The sequence below is a fragment of the Chaetodon auriga genome, chromosome 10 (assembly GCF_051107435.1).
Source record: "Chaetodon auriga isolate fChaAug3 chromosome 10, fChaAug3.hap1, whole genome shotgun sequence".
Taxonomy (NCBI): Eukaryota; Metazoa; Chordata; class Actinopteri; order Chaetodontiformes; family Chaetodontidae; genus Chaetodon; species Chaetodon auriga.
The window spans coordinates 2,397,498-2,420,116 of NC_135083.1; positions in this window are offsets into that span (position 1 = coordinate 2,397,498).

Below are 22,619 nucleotides of genomic sequence, written 5' to 3' on the forward strand. Positions count from 1 at the left end.
AGCACTTCTTTATTTCATGTTATCAGTTAAGCTTTATATATATATATTACATAAATGTAGTATGTTGATGTACCGAACAAACACTTCTCTGCTTTTCCACCGAGACACAGTCATCCTGTCTGAAGAGCATGTTGCATGTGAACAGAATCCAGGCTTCATTACATTTGCAAAGAGTTATATTAGCATGTAGAAGTGAGTTGCACAGGGTCGTCTGCTCGGCTCCCATTTAATTACATCTCACAAGACGGATGAATGTGTCCTCACAGCTTCCAGAGAGATGGAAACAAAGGTTATGGAAAACAGTACATGCCTGTTTTAGGTACATATACTGGGTAACCAACACAGTGAGGCTGCCCTGCATGCTGGAGGTTTCCCTCTTGGTGCCCCTGCAGCTGTATCACGCAATGCATACCTAAACTGCCTCCCTGGTGAGGAAGAGGTGAAGATTCATGGATGTCAAGGTTAGGTGGTGTCCTATCCATTCTGGGAGCTGCTCCAGCTGAGCATCAGATCAGGTCCAGGTGGTTGTCATACAAAAGACATAAAGAACGTTGGTTAAAACTCTCTGCTTTGCTTAAAACCAACTGTCTGGTATTTTTCCAGAAGAGGATTTCTGTTTGGATTAACACATTTTTAATTAAGTATTAAAGGTGGTGCAGGGAGCACTGAAGACATTGGCTCAGTTGGTAATGCTGGTGCCTCAGAGACAGAAGGTCCTGAGTTCAATGTCAAGCGTTGCCACTTCGTTACAGCTTAAGAACTTCTTAAATAAACCTCATTCTCGCAGTCTGGTTGTTGTGTGCTCTGTGTGATCCTTTCTGAATAACTGAGAAAAAGCTACAAGCCTCACCTTTGCTACAAGAAAGTTGGTGGTGGTCTTGGTCTGGTTGTGAACCAGAGTTTCCAGAACAAACCAAACCAGACAAACACATCAGAGGTAGTTTGCACCACACCAAACATGCTGACATGAAAAATCACATCAAGGTCCTTTGAATGCTGCTTCATGTCCACCATGGAGTTCTCACTGTCCAGTCACTCCCACAGTCTCTCTGATCCAGACTCTGATGCTGCTGGTGCTCCTTGAGTCGCTGACGTCTGTGGCCTGGAGAGATGTGGATTAATGAAGCTCACTCTCATGTTAAAAATGTCTGAGCCTCACCGACTGTCTCAGGATTCCCAAATTAGACGTATTACCTCTTTTTTTCTCAAGATACGCTGCTGGATGGATTTTGCCTCGTAGATCTGGTGCATGCATCAGAGCGTCTGTAGCCAACAGGCTGGGTTTGAGGTCAGCGCAGAGAATAAGAGACACTTTGAGGGGCTGAGGAATGAAAAGAAAGAACTCCCACGCCATGTCTGCACTCCTAACTTAATCATGACCTTCTTGCACAGGGCCTTCACCAGGCAAGACGCAGATGTCTAGTGCTGAAAAGTTCTCATTGAAAAGAAAAAAAGACTTCTACTGTGTCGGAGCACAGTATGCCTTATGTGGAGGTGAGCTTCTGACTAATATTTCCAACCTTAGCGAGGAAAACAGTTACTGAACAGTTAAAAATCATCTTTCCAGCTGACCAAAAACATCCCCAAAATCATCCACTGAAGCTGATCTAAAACTCTGAATGGTCCTCACACCGGCAGATATCCCAGGACACAGCCATATTTTAGATTTTGTTTCTACATTCATGAGATCTTACTGACTTATTCCTTCCTGAAAGCTTACCTTATTTGGACCGCTACATGTGTAACTCTAATTCTTATCCAGACCTTTCAGATAATCCCACAAATCTACATTTATATGTTGTGAAGAAGAGCCAGAATGTCCTTACAGGAGTGAGGAGTAATGCTGTCAGGACACACACACACACACACACACACACACACACACACACACACACACACACACACACACACACACACACACACACACGATTCATTGTCATTCTCCTGCTCTTGCCTTGTCAGGGCTTCGGTCTGTACTTTGAGCAGTGTGAAATGAGATAGACTCTTTATCCCACTGTGTGTCTAAATGAAAGCAGGCTCTATTAGCCAGCTGCTGTAATCCTTACCACAGAGACGGTCGCCTCTGCCAAGTAATCTGATTCCTGCGAAGCCTGACTGCTCCCAACTCGCGGCTTGATGGGCCGAATCTCACGTTAACCAGGAATCATCTCCACAGTTCTGCTGCTTTCTGCTCACTGTTACTCACTTCTGAACTTTGGAGCTCATGTTCTGGATGCTCAAATGTGCAGTAAAGACCCTGTCGTGTCTTTAAACAACCGAACCATGAGCATCACCTGCGTTCTCACTGTCTGGCGCTCAATCGTCACATATTTCTTCACATTTATACAAAAAAAAAAGCAGTATGCGTTTAGCCACATGGTCTTCATGCTGACACGTGGATCCATTCTCAGTTTAAAGCAATGGCTGAACTCAGGGGTCTGCAATCACATGATTAAACACTGCCATAGAACTAGATCATCTAGAATGAACAGGCTACAATCCATTTCAGAATTACAGTTAGCAGTACTTACCAGATTTTTACCTTCTTATTTCATAATGTGATTTTTGCTGTTGAGTTCTCTCTGTCTCTTCCTCTTACAGTAAGTTCAAGTTCTTTATTTGCATTCACTGGTTATGTTGTTGAACAACATGTTTATGGCGCACCTTATTATCAAACAAGTCATGATTGATTATATATCAGTATACATATGGTCTTTCTGTAATTTCACTCTTGCATGAACGAAAGGCCAAAAAGCATCGAAAAAACTACATTCTGAAAAATATGTGTGGACCAGGCATGATGTAGCTCAGGAAGCTTTTCATCTCCAGCAGCTCATAAAGCCTGAGTCCCCGCTTCTCTCTCACCAGGTGTTCTGAGTTAATTAACAGAACGTGTCTCACCTGAACTCCACAGAGGAGAAGGACAGACCTCACAGAGCCGATTTTCTTCATTTTGGTGGATTGATTCCTTTTACAGAGTTCATGTTTTATTAGAAACACCTGTAGAATGTGTACTGTAGAAAACATTGTTTTGAACCACAGTTCAATAGTTAAATAATTAAATCTGACTTATTTTGACATATATTCTCATGAACCATGCATCTAAGTTCACTGGAGCACCTGACAGATTAAAAGGAGATGCTCTGCTTTCTAAGTTCCTTTGTTTTCAGCCTTAAAGGTCTGTCTTCTGTTTCATTTCCACAATTCTTTCCACAGTGAGAACCAAAATTTCAGTGAAAATAACAAACCTGATGCAACAGCATTGCCTTAGTATTGCACCACCTTAAAGAAACTGTTTTCTGTTCTAACAACACGAGCTAATGTTGTTCTTTGCTCTCAGTGCACAATCAAAGCTTCAAAGTAAAGTACTCGTCGTGAAGTATGGACCCTGTCAGAAATGTATATAAAGCCCCAGAATTGTAGATAAAAGGTTTTCTGCAGTGTCAGAAACCTTTAATCTCCATTAACGATGCATTCAGGTCAACTCAAGGATCATATGCAGGTTGGAGGTTGGATGAAATGAGATTACTTTCACGTCTGCGTGTACAACTACGATACACACAAATCCCTTCAGAACATTTAAAAGGTGCTCTCCAGCTGTGCCGTCCAACACGCTGAGTGTTATCCCTCCTGAATCAGCTTCAGCCGGGCCGAAGATGGAGCGGTGCCCAGCTGCTGTAGGTGAGCAGGACAGATAAGCTGCCAGAGTTGAGCTTATACAGACGGAGCGATCAGAGCTGTTTGATCAGCGGTGCAGTGTGTCGAGCCGGCCGCCGTAACACTGCCAGGTTTCTACCTGAGCAACAACAAGCAAACTGGTGTTTTCAGTAAGTGTACTTAAATATCCAAACTAACAGAGCTCACCCTGCAGAGCGCTCCCTCTCAGAGTGTTGACTTACATTAATTGTAAAAAACGTACACATTAACACATAAAAAACATTTACGTGTAAACCCCAAATTAACATTGTAGCCTGTCAAACTACTCTACTACGACTTGTAGTATTGTATGTGTTTTTGCGGTTCGTTTTTTGTTTTGATGGCTTGAACAACATAATATATGTTCATTAGTGAGTTTAAGTGGTGCAACACTTCCTCTAAGCAAAGGCTCACCATCCAATCAAGTCGTCCCGGTTAAACTAAAGGCTGTGATGGCTGAGAGACGCTGGTAAGAATCCCACATTGATCTGTTTTCTGTCTCGCTGGCATTAGAACCATCTGACTGCATGTCAGCTGGTTGAAGAAGGTAAGATGGAAGTGAAACAGACAAGTAACAGAAGAACAAAAGGGGTTCGAGTGATTTCAGAGAAGGTTACGTAACCTGAGCCGAGAGCCCTGCAATAATCCCATTTAACCACCAAAGCTAACCGTAGCTCACAGCATGTTAGCATTGATACAAAGAATGGCTCTCAAAACTTCACAAAAACAAACCTACAGAAAGTTTGAACTTAGAATTAAGTTTTCATTTCAGTGTTTTTTATATCTTAAAAACTGCAATACAAATAAGGAACAGACCACATGACAGAATATAATCTACCTTCTTCACATGTGAGTGGGTGATTCAACTGTGCCTTTGTACTTGGATGAAAATGTATCTCAGGCCATGTAAGTCTTTGTGGAGATTAAGTATTGTATATTTGTTTTCTGCAGGTTTGCCCATCTCTCTGCTGATTAAACAAAGCGAAGAGCGCGGCTCAGGTGGAAACCTGCATGGACACAGGCTGAATTAAAAGCATGGTGGAAGCGGCACGGTTCACTGCGAGCGTAACCCACATGGAGAGACGACGCTTTTCAGTGAGCTGATCAAAAGAACTCCCACATGTTATTCCAGCCCAATGACAACCTTTATTATTGCATGTTGATGCATGGCAACACGCTCAGAGAGACAAGGACGAGCCACAGTTAACAACAGTGCATCAGAAAAGAGAACCAAAAGAAAATGTTTTATGTTTCAGCCTGAATGTTTGGATTTTGTTGAGAATGATGAAATGAAAGGCGACTCGTGAAATAATGAGGCTGATTAAACTCAGAAGACTAAAATGCACCATGAACAGGTGAAGGCTGCATGTTTGTGAGTTCTCAGTGGCTGCAGGTGTGTTTAGATCTGCAATGTAAAACTCCTCCACTGGTAAAATGACCTCTGTATTTTCAGCAAAATGTCTTGTATTTAATGTATTTAATGTATTTAATGTCAAACTAAAAGGACTCACAGAACCAAAAAAGCACAACTTCAGAGGCGGTGAGGTGGCAGAGAAGAAACTAAAGAGGCAAACGAGAGGGTGAGAGGACCTGGGCTGCTGTGTGAATGATGACTGATGAGAGCAATGAGATCCAGGTGTGGATCTCAGGTGAGGGGACAGGCGGGGCTAAGGTAAGGAGGGCAGGAGGGAGGGAGGATCTGCTACAGGAGAGTCAGTGATGAGGAAGGTGAACGCAGGGCGAGATGGTCTCTATCAAGGTGAACTTTGTTAGAAATGACATTTCTACGTACGGCCCATATTAATAATTTAGTGGCATCAAACTTCTCATCTAACTCTGAGCAAGAAACCAAACAAGCTCATTTCTCAAAAGGTTGAACTTTTACTGACTAATGCAGCAGGGAGGCGGCGGGTACAGCTGCTGGGACACGCTGATGCAGACAGCAAGTAAATAATACAATTACTGCTTTTCTGGAGGGATGATGACGTGTTTCTGTGTCAGGACGCTTGGTTGTGTCAGACCAGCAGTCTGCAGAGTCTGTCAAGCCAAATAAAGACGTTTTAATGTGAAATGAGGATCGACTTCACACTCAGATATAAGATCATATCAATGATGTTCTGATGTTCTCTAAATGTACCATAAACTCATTTTCTTAACCAGTTAGCCCAGTTTTACCCTGTAAGTAGCCAATTTAATGCTCATTAGGATATTTGGGTGAAATATTTAATGCTAATAATTACAATAATTTTTCATAACATCTATTTTGTGCTATATGTATGTATATATACAGAATAAATACAAAGATATTCAATGAAGAAAACACAAAAATGTTCTTTCTGCAATATTAATACATTGAATTGTGGTAAACAAAAGAAAATTCACTGTTTCACTTATTGAGATTAATACAGAAGACCACAACTAATCATCCATCGCTGCTCTGGTCAGCTCTTCCTCCTGCTCCTCCTCCTCCTCCTCCTCCTCCGCTTTGTACAAAGCAATTATTTGCCTCCCTCTTCCTCCATCCGTCTCCTGTATTGATTTTCTGCCTGAAAGTATCAACAAAGAAAATGCAGATAATAAGAAAAGTAGGAACATGTGCGTTAAAGCCAAGGTCCTCGTCCTGCTCCTGCGTATGTAAGTGCTGATGACTCTGCAAGAGGGCTGAGGATGAATAAAGACAGACTGCCTCTCTTCCTCCTCTTCTTCCTCTTCAACCTCTGCTTTCAAAAGTGTTTCATAAGATCTGTGCATGTTCTCATCTTCTTCAAGATGTTTCTGAATTCATCATAAAAACAAAGCATTTTTCACATGAAGATTTTTAATTAACACCACTATGAGACCTTAAGTTTAATATGTGAATGCTATTTCCTGCATTTCTATACTGACAGCAGAGCAGCAGCCTCTGTGTGGCTGGAAGCTGAATAACTGTGACTGACCTGTGACGCTCGAGAGCGACCTGGATGAACAGAGCTGTTTAGGTATGAGGACGCTGTGTTGTTGTGGATGTGTTGACATTTCTGTCTGTCTTGTGTAAAAATGATGCCATTATTTCAGCATAATGATTGACATGCTGCTTATGCATGTACTCATCAGGAAGGTTCTGGCTTATTGAGTGTCCTTCAGGAAAAGAGGGGAATGAACAGATCTGTTAAATGACTGAACTGACTGCATAAACAGCCGTGGAGAGACATGAAGAGCAATCCTCAAGTATCTGGCCTTATATTTTCCACAAAACATATTTCTCAAGGGACTTCAGCAGCCTTCATTTCCTTCAGCACCGCGGACGGAAACGTTAGGAAGCTCCTTCCAGTCGAGCCTCCACTCAGCCATGAGTGCTGCTTCAGAAAACGTGGAAGAAATTTTAAAGATTCCAGGAAATGCTTCTAACTTTTCCCTCCTTCTCAGGAAACAGGCCTTATCCTTGAGAATGATATATATTTTATAGACTGCAGACGGAGATCTGCTCCTGCTAAGCTGCTATCTGACAGATATCTCTCTGCCTATAGAGCTTTAAGGATCTTGGATCTGGATCAGCTCCTTCTGTACACACAACATCTATTGTCCTGGAGGATGAGTCCCTCCTCTGTTGTCCTTCCTGAGGTTTCTTCCATTTTTTTCCCAATTAAAGTTGTTCCTTCAGAATTAAATTGGCTTGACTTCTCTCTGTTCCTTCCTCTATCTTGCGACCACATCATATTGATCTATGTGGAAGTCACAGTCTAGGCCACGTCAGCCATGACCTTAATGATTTTCTATCACGTGGTCCTGCAGAATCCAGGAACAACACTGTATTCTTGGTCTCACAGAACAGAACAGAGCATTCTTGTGCAGCGTCAGCTGGCTGAAAAACAACCACGTGATCATCCTCTTCAACAACGTCAACGTGTTTCTTCTGGAATCTACGTTCCGCCTCTTTCCTCCACCTGCTGTGTTAGTGCGTCATGTCAGATCCAGTTTAGGGCTCTCTGACTTTTTTCTGCTTCTCACCCTTTTCTCTCCTTCCTCTCGTCTTATCTGCTCCACGCTCCGTGTGATTTTACACCTCCTTCCATCCCTCACTCTTCCCCTCTATCCCATCACATCCCGCCGTTAATTCCAGCCTCCCAGGACCTTTCACATGTCACCTCCAGCAGATTTCTGCTGCCAGTGAGGAGACTCCACTACACTGCATGAATACTGATCAACGGAGGGTGGGTGGATGGATGGATGGATGAGAGAGAGGCATTATCAAGAGACAACAACATGTTAACAAGAATAACAGGCAAAAGACATTGAGCACAGCAGCAAAGTGCGTCCATTACAATCAACTCAAGCTGCTTCATTGACCACAGAAGTCACCAAACCCACATGAGCATCACTACTCATTTCTATTTTTCACAGATGTATTTTTCTTTCTACGCCCTCCAACAGATTAAAGCTACATAGAACTGTGTAAAACACTGAGTGCAATCTGTTTCAAAATGATTACAATAAATGCCTCATTGTACCTGAGGCAACGCAACGCAATAGAGCAACCTCGTGGGTGCTTTTACGTTTCACATCAAAATAAATCAATCAAATCATTGTGTATCCATGAATCCAATCCAGTTAATTCAGACTGCATAAGCAACTGCATCATCGCCAAAATGCACAAGGTGAAGGTGGCACGCAACCACACACTGCAAACATGGAGTCTGTTGAGCAGGTACAAAAGCCCGCTCTGCTCTACCTGCATGACTCATTGCATCTGTGCCTCATGAATCCTGTTTGAGTCCGCGGCCATGCTAACGGCTCTGTGAAGCTGTATCAAGGCACAGTGGTGCTTTGAGCAAATGCTAATGTCAGTGTGCTAACAATGAGAATGCTAACATTCTGATATAATATTGAGCATGTTCAGTTTACGCGTGTTAGCATGTTCGCATGCTAATATTTGCTGGTGAGCACCGAAAACCAAATAAAATCAGGGCACAACCGAAGTGATTCCAGTTCATCCTGGTGAATGTGTGCAGAGCAATCCAACCAACAGTAACTGAGACATTTCAAGAAAAAGCACAAGCGCTAACGTCATGGTGACACCAGGCAATCGCCAAAATCAGTGGGATTAATAATCTGGGAAACAATCTGGTTGATGGTTTGCGCGACTGGAGGCTTTTCTTCCAAATATGTTTCCTTTGGTGGCGGCGGTGCGAAGCTTCAACACCAGCATAACAATAACTAATGGAGCTCATTAAAATTGCAGGGGGCATTAAACAGCTCTCTATCAGGACTAATACAGAGGGAATTTGTTTGACACAGCATTTGCAGCAGCTTCAAATGAAGAGCTATGGCTGGGTAGAAATATGGGTGTCATTATGATGCCTTACTTACACAGATCATAATCATGGTTTCATGGTTTCATGGTTAGGGTTTATCATATGGTGGGCGACCGCTTTTCCCTCTGCTCTTAAATCGCTGCTTTTATTTGAGTGACTGCAAAAAAACATCCACCTCCACTTATTAGCTCTTATATTCAGCCCGATATTAACTGTAAACAAGAAAACAGGTGTAGGGTTTCACACTGAAGCTCCTCTTTATTCAAATGCTTTCTAGAAACGAGCATCACATGAAGACTGTGCGACGTCGATCACTGGCCCCCCCAACCAATACAGAAACTGATGACAAGTTGATTGGAATTGGTTGATTTTCTAATGTATTTCTTCACAGAGAAATGAAATTTAACAGCTCAACAATAACAGTGATGTAAGTCATTCGCTTTCATTGAACGAGAATCAGGATTTCAATTTGTGGGCAGCACAGGGGATTCCAGGCGGAGTGATGCGCGGTAATGAACAACGGCTGCTTGATATTGTTCATTCTTTTTTTAAACCCGCTCAAAGCGTCCCCTGATGAACAATCACACCTGACAAAAACTAAGATTTAGACCGATGTGAAAGTAAATCAGCATTATTGAGCAAACGGCACTCGGTGGAACACCAGGGCGGAGGAAGGCAGTGAGTCCCAGCAGACCGAAGGCTGCGAACTCCACTCCTGACGGTGGTGTTGTTGTTTTCCTCTCACCCTCTATGCTGTGTGCCCTCTCTAATAAAGCTGCAATCCCATAATACTAATCTCATAAACTAATGAATGTGTGGCTCTCACAGCGTGGGTGGCTTTGTAATCAAATCACACAGCTATAAAGCCTCAGTGCTGCTTACAGAACTTGCTGAAAGTGACGTTTAGCATCGTGAACATAAAACAAACGGCTTGGTGGAAAACTCATATCTCCAGAGGAGCAATTAAGAATAAAACATTTTCCTCTGAGCGACGTGCTGTTTGAAACGTCTTTTTAAAATCCCCGGAGACACACAGCAGATGTGAGCGTTCAGTAAATTGACAGCAGCCACCAACCAAACTGCACTTACATTTGACTCAATTTAACGTCGGTTTGGAGCGTCTGACAAGAAAACCGCTTTCCAGAAACACTTTACTGACTTCCATGATTTCTCCAACAAAGGCCGTCTGTCATCTGTGAACTCAAAGCACTCTGTAGCTGCTCATCGTCCGTCTGTTGCTCTGCAAAAGGACAGTTCAGCACGTCTCTGTACGCTCCCACATTCACTCAGCATAGCGCTCCGTCCCGCTAACACCTCAGCAACAACAGAGCTGCAGACATGCAGCATGAACTCCTGCAGCGCCTCCACTCACTGACCGAGCCAGCCTTTCTCACAGGGCAGAGACACTTACAGACAGATTTGGCAGAGAAGAATCAGCCGGCAGGGTTTGCATGGAGACCGAATCCCCAAAAATCATGAAAAAGCTTTGCCTGCAGAACCCTCCTCTTGTTTCTAAATCTAACCCAGTGGTACATGATATGACAAGGGGGGATGAACGCTCTGTCAGCAGTGTCTGGATTGTTTTACAGTTGCTTCAGTAGTGATTTGACTTACACATGTGCCGACAGGGAGCGACACATTGATCGTTACCACTGATCCACTGAGACCTGGTGACTCTCATTCGTCAGAGTATATTACTTGGTGCTGTTGTTATTACTGTTGTCTCAAATGTGATTTCTATGTAGTCCTCAGTTAACTTGAAAGGATAGAACATGATTATATTAAGCTTTTATGGGAGGCTGTGCAGAAGCAGCTGTTATTGAATTTAGGTTTAGATGAGTGAACGCTGCATGCTGGTCAGAGCTGCTCTGCCATGTTACCAGATCAATAGAGATTATATTCACACACAATAAAAGTCCACTTCCGTGATGTTACTGCATGCAGTTGTCCCTTTATCACCACTCACTGCAGAGATTTACAGTGCAGTCCATCTTCAGTGACTGGCTAACTCTCTGTGAACATGTTCTGCACAAACACGCCTCAGCCAGCGCCTGCCTGCTCCCACTGATCCACACATTCTGCAAAAAACATTTAACTTTGTTTGAACACGAAGTTTTGAAATGTGTGAGCGTTATATCTTTTTGCTAAGGAAATTCCAGGAAACTGAATATATTATTATTTTCTATATTGTCCTTATTTTTTTAATTGCTTTTGGTTGCATTTAGTCTTGCACTTCAAACTGACAGTTATGAGAGAACTGAGAGGGTTTGAGGAGATAAAGACCATGTTTCACACTGATTTCTGGCCTGTGCTTGGTTTTCTGCAGGTCCAGATTTCCCCCAGGTCTGCTTCCAATAACTTGTGCATGTCTGAGCAGAGCTCTCACTCTCTCTGTGTTAGTAAGGAGACGTTCTTTAATCTCCTCCAACTCAATAAACTCCACTGTGGTGGTCAGTCGATGTGTTTTTCTATGGACGATGCTGATGATTGATAGCATGGCGGCTGATGGACGATCTATCATGCAGCATGCAATACAACAGTTTAATATTCAGAACAAATGAGAATTAAGTAGGAGGGCATCAAAGACCCTTCTCTGCCTCCTCAAAAACGCCCACTGATGCCACGTGTATGTTCAAGCACATGTAACTATAAGGCTGCAGTCATATTTTCTGATGGCTGCATGTATGTTATAACTATGTATTATGAACAAATGGGCTATGGAGGCTATTCAAGTAAATACTTTGAGGACATTTTTTAAATGTCACATGCAGTGACTGCTGGAAAATACTGTCATCCAATGTCTCAGTCTGTGCCATCATGTGACGCCTGGTCCTGGTAGCATTAGCATCGAGGCAGCTGAAGGGCGCATTAGCTGCAGATCTTTGCCATCAGAGCTCCTGGTGCATCGCCCAACTTGCAAAGATGCTTATTTTGGCTCACCTTTCAGTCGTATCTGCGTTCAGTGAAGCTTGCAGTGCCCTCCTACTGTTCATGGAGTCACAATCAAACTACTTGCTGAGCTCCAGGCCAAAAGAGAGAACTCTCGAAGTACTGAACCAAAGGAGAAATAATACTATCATCTTCTCATGGTGTTTGTGTTCATACTATCACTCAGTTGGGTTCGTGAGTGTGTGTGTGGTGGTGTGTATCTAGCGTTGAATCGGGCAAATACAAGAACTTGTACGGGGGTCCACCATGACTAGCAGGTGAGGTGCAACACTTTTTAGTCAGAAAGCTAATTTTGCTTAAAAAAAAAATCCAAACTGCTCACTAGAAATTTGTTTTAAGTCACGTATATGGCACTTTTTGGACCGCGGTGCATGCTGTAATGAGCAGCAGAGTGGAGGATAAACACATGCAAACCCTTTTAAATATGAAATAGCAGTTATGAAGCTCTCCTGCGCCGCTTATACAGAGTTTAAGTGGTGCTGGTTGGAGGTAAAAAGAGCAGTGGCGGGAAAATGCTGCAGAGTTGGGTGATAATTCTCTGCTGATTTGTTGCTGTAAATTACACCTTTCACAATATAAAGATTACGATGATTTTGTTTAGTATTTCTGAAGATGGATTCAAAGTTATAACGATTTTTTGATCTAGCAGCAGAGATGTTTTAAAACACTTCTACTCCCACTTCACCATTGAGCCAGCCGGTGTGCAGCGCTGTGTCGTTTCAGGACAAACGTCGCATTAAACGACGAGTCAGAGGCGGCGAGAGAGCAGAGCCACAACTGCATTAAGACTCAGTGTGATGGACAGATGCGTTGATAAGCAAACAAAGGTTAATGGACGAGGAAAACACTTCGCTTTGGACAGGCACAAATAACAAACACCTCATGATTACCTCAGAGAAAGGTGGAGAGAGGAGCAAAATGCCCAATGCCACTGCTCACTTATCCAGACACACACGTTATTAACACGTGTGGAGAGGCCTGCTGATGTGTCGTATTGGTTTCTGTGACAACAGGAAGCGTCTGCAGGGTCCACTGCTGTCCAGACGCCCCGCAGGGAGAAGAGGCTCCAGGAACAGGAGGGCAGCTTCTGCCGGGAGACGAAACATAAAACATTTCAAGACCTTTTAATCGCACCAAAATCGGATTTAAGATCAATTAAACAACCAAGAAAAAGAAGCAGAGAGCGGGCAGAAAGTGCAGCCAATGACCTTTCTGAACCGCTCCGTTACCTCCTTTTTACTCTGAATATGCCAATCAAATTTCCCAGAGTCCTTTAACACCTCGTATATCAAACTTTTAACGAACCAGCCGCTTCAAAGCTGAGCAGCACAGCAGCAGCTCAGGAGGTCTGCTGCTGGTGGCGTTAGCACGACGGCAGGCCAGTGATTAGTTAAACATGGCAGACGGTTCTGTGGCAGCGCTGTCTTCTAGAAAATACATTTATATACAACTAATTAGCAACTGCACATATACTGAACGTACATTTACTGACTATGTATTTCACATGTTTTCCACTAAAACAGGCTATCCTCCAATGCTCTCACTACAGCTTAATTACATTTTTTATGGTTACCTTTAGCCGCTGGTAGCACTTCATTAATGCTAAGCAAAGTTCAAGGTCTGTTTTAATACAGAAATTAATCAGCAGGGACTTTAGAAATAAGATTTTATTAACATTTAACCAAAATCTTAAATAATGTTGTGACCAAAAACCTGACCACAGCTCAAAGAGGCTCAGGAGAGTTGGTGATAACTCTCTGATGGTTCGTGCCTGCGATGGCAGTTTTGTCTTTTTGCAAAGCGTGGATCAGTGTCCTCCAACCCAACAGGCGGTACTGAACTCAAAAAGGACTATCAGTCCATTAAAAGTCGTGATTTGTTTCACTGCTCTTCACATGACTTCTAATCCATGCATCATTCCGTTTGATTCCCTCCCCCTCATCCGCTTCACCCACACTGGGTGAAAATCACTCCTCGTGTCTGCCTGTCACTGCCTCCCTCTTTCAAATACGCACAGACATAAAAGGTAATTCTGCATGATCAAAGAAAAGTTGTGCATCTCTCTTTTCGCCAAATGAAGCGCGATGAAGAGGAGGAGGAAGAAGGTAGCAGAGAGCACACATTTACTATATGCTGGATTTCATTCACAGCTTCAGAGAAAACAATAAGCTAATGAGGCTGTGAGCTGCCCAAACAAAGACATCTGAGGCCGAGCCAAGATGAAAGACTCTGCCTCAAGAGCTTACGCGCAGACGCATGCATATTCCAACACACACAAATGTGCAGCACGCAGCCAAGAGGACACAAACTTTCTCTGTGGCGGATGAAACCGAATCATACGAAGCAGCTACAGAACAACAAAATATCCTCACAAAGGTGAGAGTAAAACAGAGGCCACCAGGGGGTTTTCCAGAAACAAAGCACATTTCAGATTTATTAAAGTAAAAGTGTCAACATCGCTGCAAAAAGAACGTACAGGTGTGATTTTGTGTCTTTCTCAGAAGCACCACAGGTGACAGATTTGTGTTTCCTGGATGTGGAAGGACAATGACTCCTGGTGTTTCCTGTCATGTCACATGAGTGCCATCTCCGCTGATGGATAGTAGGTGAGGGGCCTCTTTATCCTGCCGTTCTGTCCAATGGACCAATTTTCAGGTCCCCCTGACATGAATCCTTTGGTCTCAAAACTGAAGAACAACATGAAGTCTTATTAGAAACGCTGAAGAGGAACTTGTCACTCATTGAAAACTTAACTAAGTTTTGGCTGAACAAAGCCTTCTCTGATACCTACATAAAGACGTCTAATGCAGACATTTGTATTTCAGTCATGCTTGATGTCGCATTCAATTGAATCAATTAGAACATAATTAATAAGATGTCAATATGCATCTAAAAATACACACCTGCTGCCAGGTGGGGCATAAATAAATGATCTGTGTCCCACAGAAGACACATTTCATGTCTTTACATTCGTTTTCACTATTACACTTTGTAACAGCCTGACAAATCTCCTCTGTCTGTGTGTCCTCAATAACCTGTCTGATCCATCAGCGTGTCTGTGTGTGTGTGTGTGTGTGTGTGTGTGTGTGTGTGTGTGCGTGTGTGTGTGCGTGTGTGTGTGTGTATTGTGACTGTTATGGATTGTGTCTTTGTGTGGGTTTCTGTAGGAGAACGTGCACAGCAGATAGGTGTGTGCTTATTTGATGTAGAAGAGTGATGACCTCCACAGCACAAGGTTAACACCCACACCCACACACACACACACACACACACACCGATGGATCAGACAGGTTATTGAGGACACACACACACAGGCAGAAAGAGGAGATTTGATCGGCGTTGTGGATGTGATCTTCCAAACTGATCAGACTCTTGAAAGGGATTTTTCTCCATGAAAACAATCATGAAAAGGAGATTAAAGCAAATATTGAGACATGGAAACATATTAAATGTGTATTAGAGGGCAGCAGAGTGGATTTGCATATCCGCCCACGTCTCTGCTTCAGTGCTGAAGAGTGAAGTGTGAGTTGGTCTGAAGTGTGCATTCATCTTTGACTGGACCACAATCAACACAACAGTGAGTGACTGAAAAGCAGCTGCAGATCGGGTACGTTTACTTTCTTTAGGGTGCAGATGCAACAGTGGTCGCAGGTGATAGTCGACTTGAGGGGAACAGGCTGATTTGTCCATTCCTGCTCAGAAACAGAGACAGACGGGTATGAAAGTGTGAAAGTCACGCACTCGTCTTTTCCATTTTCTCTCCATCTCCTCCTCGTCTCTCGTGGACAGATAATGATAATGATAATTCTCACACCTCACATCATTCGGTAGGTCTGGTGCTACATTGCTAAGCTAACCCAGGCTTCTGATAAAGCTTAAATAGAAGGTTGGAAAGCCTGTAGTCAAGACTCTCTGCCTGCGTGTTGCACTGGACGTGAAAATGTGACCTAATATACAGTATATGAAAGACCTTCAACGTCTTCCTCACACCGTGTTTGATTCCTACTCAAACTTACTAATGTGAAACTCCTGGCGGCTAATGAGCCACCATCTCCCCAGTGTGCATGACTGGAACATCTTTTGTCATTTGTTCTCATTTTTATCTGCTCAGTATCATCATCAGCACTCACAGCATCCTCTTCCTCCTCCCCACAATCACGGTGCTCGACCAATGATAGCTTATCAAACCAATGCATTTGTCTTTCAGCAGTAAAAACGCCGCATCTGGATGCTACAGGGTCACATGACAGGGATACAGGCTTCTTTTCTTTCAAAATGAATGTAAACATTTATTCATGTGACATTTCCCTGTCCTTCATCTGACTTCCCGCTGGCGACCTCTGGGTCTCGATCTGTGGGTTGAAGACAGAGAACAATAGAAGAGGAGCAACACCGCAGCATGTAATTACAGTCTGCTTTCTGACTTTGCTAGCAGACGCTTCCTTACAAACAGACAAAAGAAGAAGAAGCCAGGGAAAAGCCGGCAGCATTTTTAACATTTTCAGCTTGATAAATCTTCATTTTGTTTTCTGTCTCGGCTGCATCGGCCTCCTCTGTCTTTATCTCCTCCTGCTCGGCGCTCTCTGTCTCTGTCTTCGTTAACAGCTGGGTGTCATTAGGGAACAATACGCACAGCGTCCAACCAGCATCAGCACTTCTGAGGATTAATTACAAAAGATTAACCATATAAGGAAAAGAGGAAAAGGGAAGGACCAGAGGTAACAGCTACTGATTTACTATAACTGTTGACTCTTCTCATCAGGCTGAAGTTCAGGGTTTAGACAAAAGTTACTGTTGATGTCAGAAGTTGTGCGGCTTAAAACCTTGAAAATCACTTTTCAGGAATGCTCATATTCGACGCTTCCTGAAGTCGTGTCAGCCTGAACGTGTCTCACAGACACCCAGATGAATCTGTTTGCAATCATTTTACAAAGACACTTGTTTACATGTGACAGGATATGTGGCCGATGCTTTTAGTCATATTTTGACATCCACGGGACACAAAGAGAAAAACATTCATAATCTGACAAAATAGAAAAATAATCCATTTTTTGAACCCGTCTTTCATTGCTGATGATTTAAAACAAGAGCTTTTTGTTCACGAAGGTGATGAAACACAGGCTGCTTTCGTCTGCCACGCTGATGTTCAGTCCTCTTTTCTCAGCTCCATAATGAGCTCAGTCGAGTGTTTTCTTCAGGACTTTTTATCACAGACATCCCCGGCAATTAAACAAAATATCCCATCCAGGCCAATAACAGTAAAAAGAAAAACAAGATTTTAATATGTTATCCAAAGGACCTGAGAGGATACTGTTCACCCAAAGAAATAAACACGTAGAAATGGAACAAGTCTCCATTTTACTGAGAGTGTTTCTGAATCAGCTGAACAAAAAACATTTGTGAATTCAACAAGTCTTTGCCTTTATGCATCTTTACAAGACAAACAAGGTTGAATCCAGACAAGCTGCAAATTCTTCTCAGTTGACTGAAGTCCTCTAAAAACAGACAGAAAAGGGAAGATCCCAATAGGAATTGAAGTTTTGAGTGTATAAATCTTAGAAGAATAGATTCTTTCAGATCTCAGATTGGATAAGATGCATCCCTGCTGACACTGTTTGATCCCCGTCACATCTATTTGTGCTAATTTTGCAGACGTCTTCACGGAGGAGCTCTGCAGCCACCAGTCCTACTGAAGTTTATTTTTAGAACGTGAGACCTACGGTGATAGCTATCATATTCACACTGTATGCACTGACAGATAATGCTGGACAGTTTTCACACTTCACCCAATGAGATGAAGGTCGACGAGTAACAGCTTAGACTTCACAGGAGCCTCCTCGATGGTGTGACGACGTGCAAAGAGTGTGAAAATGCCTGAAGTGATGCACTGACAGAACAAAAATGTAAATCTCTGATAGAGAACAGACAGAAAATGTTGGCTTTGAACACCCCTTATGGGCCTTTGCACTTGGTCTCTTACAGACAGGAAGCGTTCTTTGAAATGAAAGCTCTCTGCAGAGCTGCACCCAACAAAAGGTGGCCCTCACAGCGCAGTGCAGAGGTGGAGTGTAGGTCCGCCAACAAGCAGCAAAGAGCAGGAGGGAGCGAGGAGCATTTGGACCTCAGTTTCACAAAAACGAACGCTCTGCCAGTTCTCGGTCTCCAGAGAAAGAGATGGGTAAGAACATGATGATGAAGAGGTTCACTGCATAAAACCTTTTTCTGTTGCTTTCATGTGTCAGTGCTGCTCTCTCTAAACCAGACCTCCAACCTGATCACTCCTGCCACTGTCCTCGTACGCTGAGAGTGACCCACGTGATGTAGGTGTGAGGAAAAGAGGACAACATCTGAAAAGACGCACCGAGGAGTCTCTCCATTAAGGCTTTGAATGCATTCCATTCCGTTAAGTCATAAAAATGCTGCATTAAGGGTCAGAAAACCTGCTTGTGGTATAAATAGCGTAGTGTCTGGATTGGAAGGCTTTGTGTGTGTTCATTTTACTAAGGGTTAGAATTTAAATGACTGTTCCAGCAGAAATAATTAATGTCAGGATGGTTTCCATCTCCACTCCACATGTAATGTTTAGTGTCATTTAATGGCAAAATAATGAGGATTCTGGGAAAAATTCCCTCAGATTTATATCTAGTATGACGTACAAGATATGTCCAGATTTGATTAGGTTTCGTCAGGGAAGAGAGGCGTTACTGCCCCCTCAACCCCAAACTGTAACTGGTGTAACTGACACGCTTGATCGTCTCTCCACCCTCAAATCTTTGGTCACTCCATGTCCACTTCTGTCACGACAGGGACGGACACAGAGGAAACATATGAATACAGGCAGGAGGACACTGCCAGATCCTGGTAACTTCAGCCTGCATGGACTGAAGAAATATCAAGTCCAACATCTGAAGAGTCCAGCAGCCTCCATCCTCAGAGCCTCGGTTCAGATAAGGACCCCCTCTCCAGAAAACATGGAGACGAAGTAATGAAAGTGCAAAGACTTTGATCCTGTGTGGACTAGAAGTGGTTTTCCTTCTTCTTCTTCTCCATCATCCAGTATGGAGCTGCTAAAAGCTGCTAAAAGGAAGCACACCACCTGCACAAGGAGCAGTTAAACAATCACACACACAGACATGCATGAAACACGTGAGCTACTTTCTGCAAGTCAGTGAGGCGTCGCAGGATGAAATGCTCTCTGAGGAATAAATACAAGGAGGAGAGAGAGGAGGAAGAGGAGGGGTGCGAAGAACAGCAGTGAGATAAGAGGAGCAGTAAACAGCAGAAGCATCTTTTATCCGTTTTGCAAAATGCAGACGAGCTCTGTGATGTCACGTCTGTCAGGTTTCACATGTGAACGTAAGCAAAGACACGAGAACAGAAACGAGGCCTTTGTTTTCATGTTTTCTTTTGTTTTTGGTCAAATATTCATGAGACAGCAGCCGCCATGCCGGTGATTAAACTGATTCTTGCCAATGTGAGAAAAATTGAGGGAACTTTGGGAAAAGGGCAAGAGCATGACATGAAGCAAGAGGAAAAGGTATCGCGACAAAGCCAGAGGCGGGAGAACACAGAGACCAACACAAACCGAGGCGCTAAAGGAGATGGAAAAAACGACATCATGAACAACTGAGGGCCAAACTGCCCTCTGTAGCCCCTCCTCCTCTCTGCTTAAGGCTAGCGGATCAAGGCTACGTCAGCCGCCAGCATAACACACTTGAATCTCCAATCGATCAGTGGAGTTGCATTGTGGGTACTGCAGGCGACATCTCTGGCTCTCCTGCATCGATTCCAGAGTCCAGCAGTGTTCGAGGAGTCGAGGACTCTCTTAAAGTTTGGTTTGGTTTAAGCACAAGATGTTTGGTGAGGGAAAGATTGCGGCCATGATTTAAAGAAGCCAATATTAAGAGAGAACAGCGCTCACACACGTCAAAGCCATCCATCAAACTACCTCATCCAGGGGGAACAGGCAGTGAAAAGCTGACTGTGTTCAACATTAAGCAACATCTGCATAAAGAGCAACGCTAGGCGGAGTGGGTGTGCTCGATGAGTGCTCTAGGGTGCAAGGTGCAAGATGCAGCTAAAAACATCTGGAGTTATAAATATGACCCACATTTCCAAACTGAAAATCAGTATCGACCAGTTTTAACTGACACAACAGGAACATGTGACGTTATGTCTGTGAGGACAACGATCGGCGGTTGCTGCTGCTCTCCAGCGGTGAGTCACCGGCAATCGACCTGTTGGGTGCTATGAGGATGTGTCGGGGCTGCTGATCCAGATGCTGTCTGTCATTTTAATGAAGAGCCTTTTATCCTTTTGTCAGCATGATTGAGCATCAGGCAGACTTCAACCGCTTTACTTCCTGAACATTTCCAAACTCATAACATCAAATCTGAGGGGATTTTCTAGCTGATACCCACAGTCCACAATGATTTCAGGGGTCAGCCATGGAATCCCTGGAGTCCTCCTGTGTTTGCCCTCCTCTTCCTCCTAGACCGGCCAGCATCACTAAAAAAGGCAATATTCCTCCGGAGCACAAAGTCGCTCTAAATGTGCTTTATGGCCAGGATTTATTTAAGTGTTTACTTGCCAGAGGAAGGCGTGTTTGCTTTCACCCTCCTCTGCGGCCCCGCCAGCGCAGTTAGTCAGGTTGTGTAACAAAAATGGGACGGTTGGTGTGAGGTTTATTGCACCATTGATATACATGGTGTGGACAAAATAATAGAAACAGCTGTCAGTTCGACATCGTTCTGTTAAATTAACACCTCTCTAAAGCAGTTTCTCTTCATGAAGGGAGGATTTATCACAGGACTGCTGTATTAGACTGCATTCATCTTAGCTAGGCGTACCTAATAAACTGACCACTGAGTCTATATGCATCTCTGACAGATCAGAAATCTAAGCCCTCTTTGTTTTCCATGCAAATGATGATCCGCCTCACTCCAGTCCAGAGGGTGGCGGTAGTGCAACTAAAGCGGTTTGATAGCTGCGCCAGAAGAAGAGAAACTTCAGCTCGTGAGCAACTTTCCACTGACACAAACACACAAACTGCATCTATGGAGTCGGACTCAGAAAGAGAAAAGTACTGAATGTGTCTTTGAGGGATGGATGGAGTTACACCCTTTAAACATCTGACATCTGATCTGTTCTCTCTTCAGCAGTCAAACATTCTGTTATGATCAACATTTCAACATTTTCTGGAAAAATGTACAAGAAAGAGTTTAGACTCCAGCTTTAATAATGAATGTATTTAATGTGGCAGCTGTCGTCGACAAATATCTGATCTAAGTGACATCAAGCTCTCCTAAATATTCAACATGTATTCAAAATGTTGAAACTTTCAAACATGCTGTTTTTATTTATTTTATTTGTCTATTTGTTGTTTTTCTACGTCTCCTTTTTATTCTGCCATCATCGTTGTCTGTAACGACTTCATTTCATATCAATAAAGTTTTATCTTATCTCTTATTACTAATCATGGAAAAAAAAAAAAAAACCTGTTTACTTTGATTCAGCTGGTTAAAGTTGGATTTTTTTTTTTTTTTGGCATTTCAGTCATGCATCAGCCAATAGCTGTCCTAATTATTTCCAGCTCCCATCAGACTGAAGGTCACGAATCTGCTGCTGCACATCTTCATGTAGTCATCGGTGGTGATTAGTGTGATAGAGCTTTCCTCCACACACTCCAACACACCCCATTACATCAGCGCAGATTTCTTAGCAACGTGTACTTTCTGACACACACTGTTTTTATCTCTCATTCAGCGGCTGTGTGTCTCCACCTCTCGTCCTCCCTCACACACAGATGTGGAACACCTCAGGCAGTGTGAAGCGGGGCCTTAATCCATCACGAAGGGATTAGTTAGAGACCGATATATCACATGGGAGAGCAGGAGGTGGGATAAGGAGGAGGATTGAACGAGGAGGAAGAGGCACAGGACAGGAGAGGAGGAAACGAGGAGGAGGAAGGCAGAGGGAACAGTCACAGAGACATCAGTGTGCATGTTGTTATATCACATTTAATGTCATTTATGGTTGATACGTTCCCAGAGATCTTTACTGTTTCAGTGCATCGATGTCATTTTGGACAATAAAGTTTATCTTTGTCACATATGTTTGACCACATTTAAGGAATTATTGCAAAGAAACGTCTGTTTGTTTATAAATTTGACCTTTTTGACATGAAAACAGCACAAAGTCAATATATTTCATGTTTTTCCTCATCAGCTTCACTGATTTCTGTAAATATCTGCTGATTGTGAATCTGATGCAGCAACACGTTTCACAGACTGGAACGCTCCAAAAACACCTGTTTGGAACGTTCCACAGGTAAACAGGCTCATTGGTAACAGGTGAGAGGATCATGATTGGGTATGAAAGGGGCATCCTGGAAAGGCTCAGTCGATCATAGAGGATGGAGCGGGTTCACCACTTTGTGAACACATGATTGGATGAAGGAGATTACTGCATGGACTCAGGGACACTTTGCTGTACTTAGCACTGGGCTGACTGGCGCCTGCTGGAACAGCTGGTCTACGTATGTGTGCTTTCATGCATATTTGTGTGTCCATGCATGTCAGTGTGTGTCTTTGGGTCAAAATTTGTGCCTCCAAGCTTGTTTAAAAACTGACATGTGGACGTTTGCACATGCACACCTGTCAGTTTGTGCAGGGAAAAGCAAAT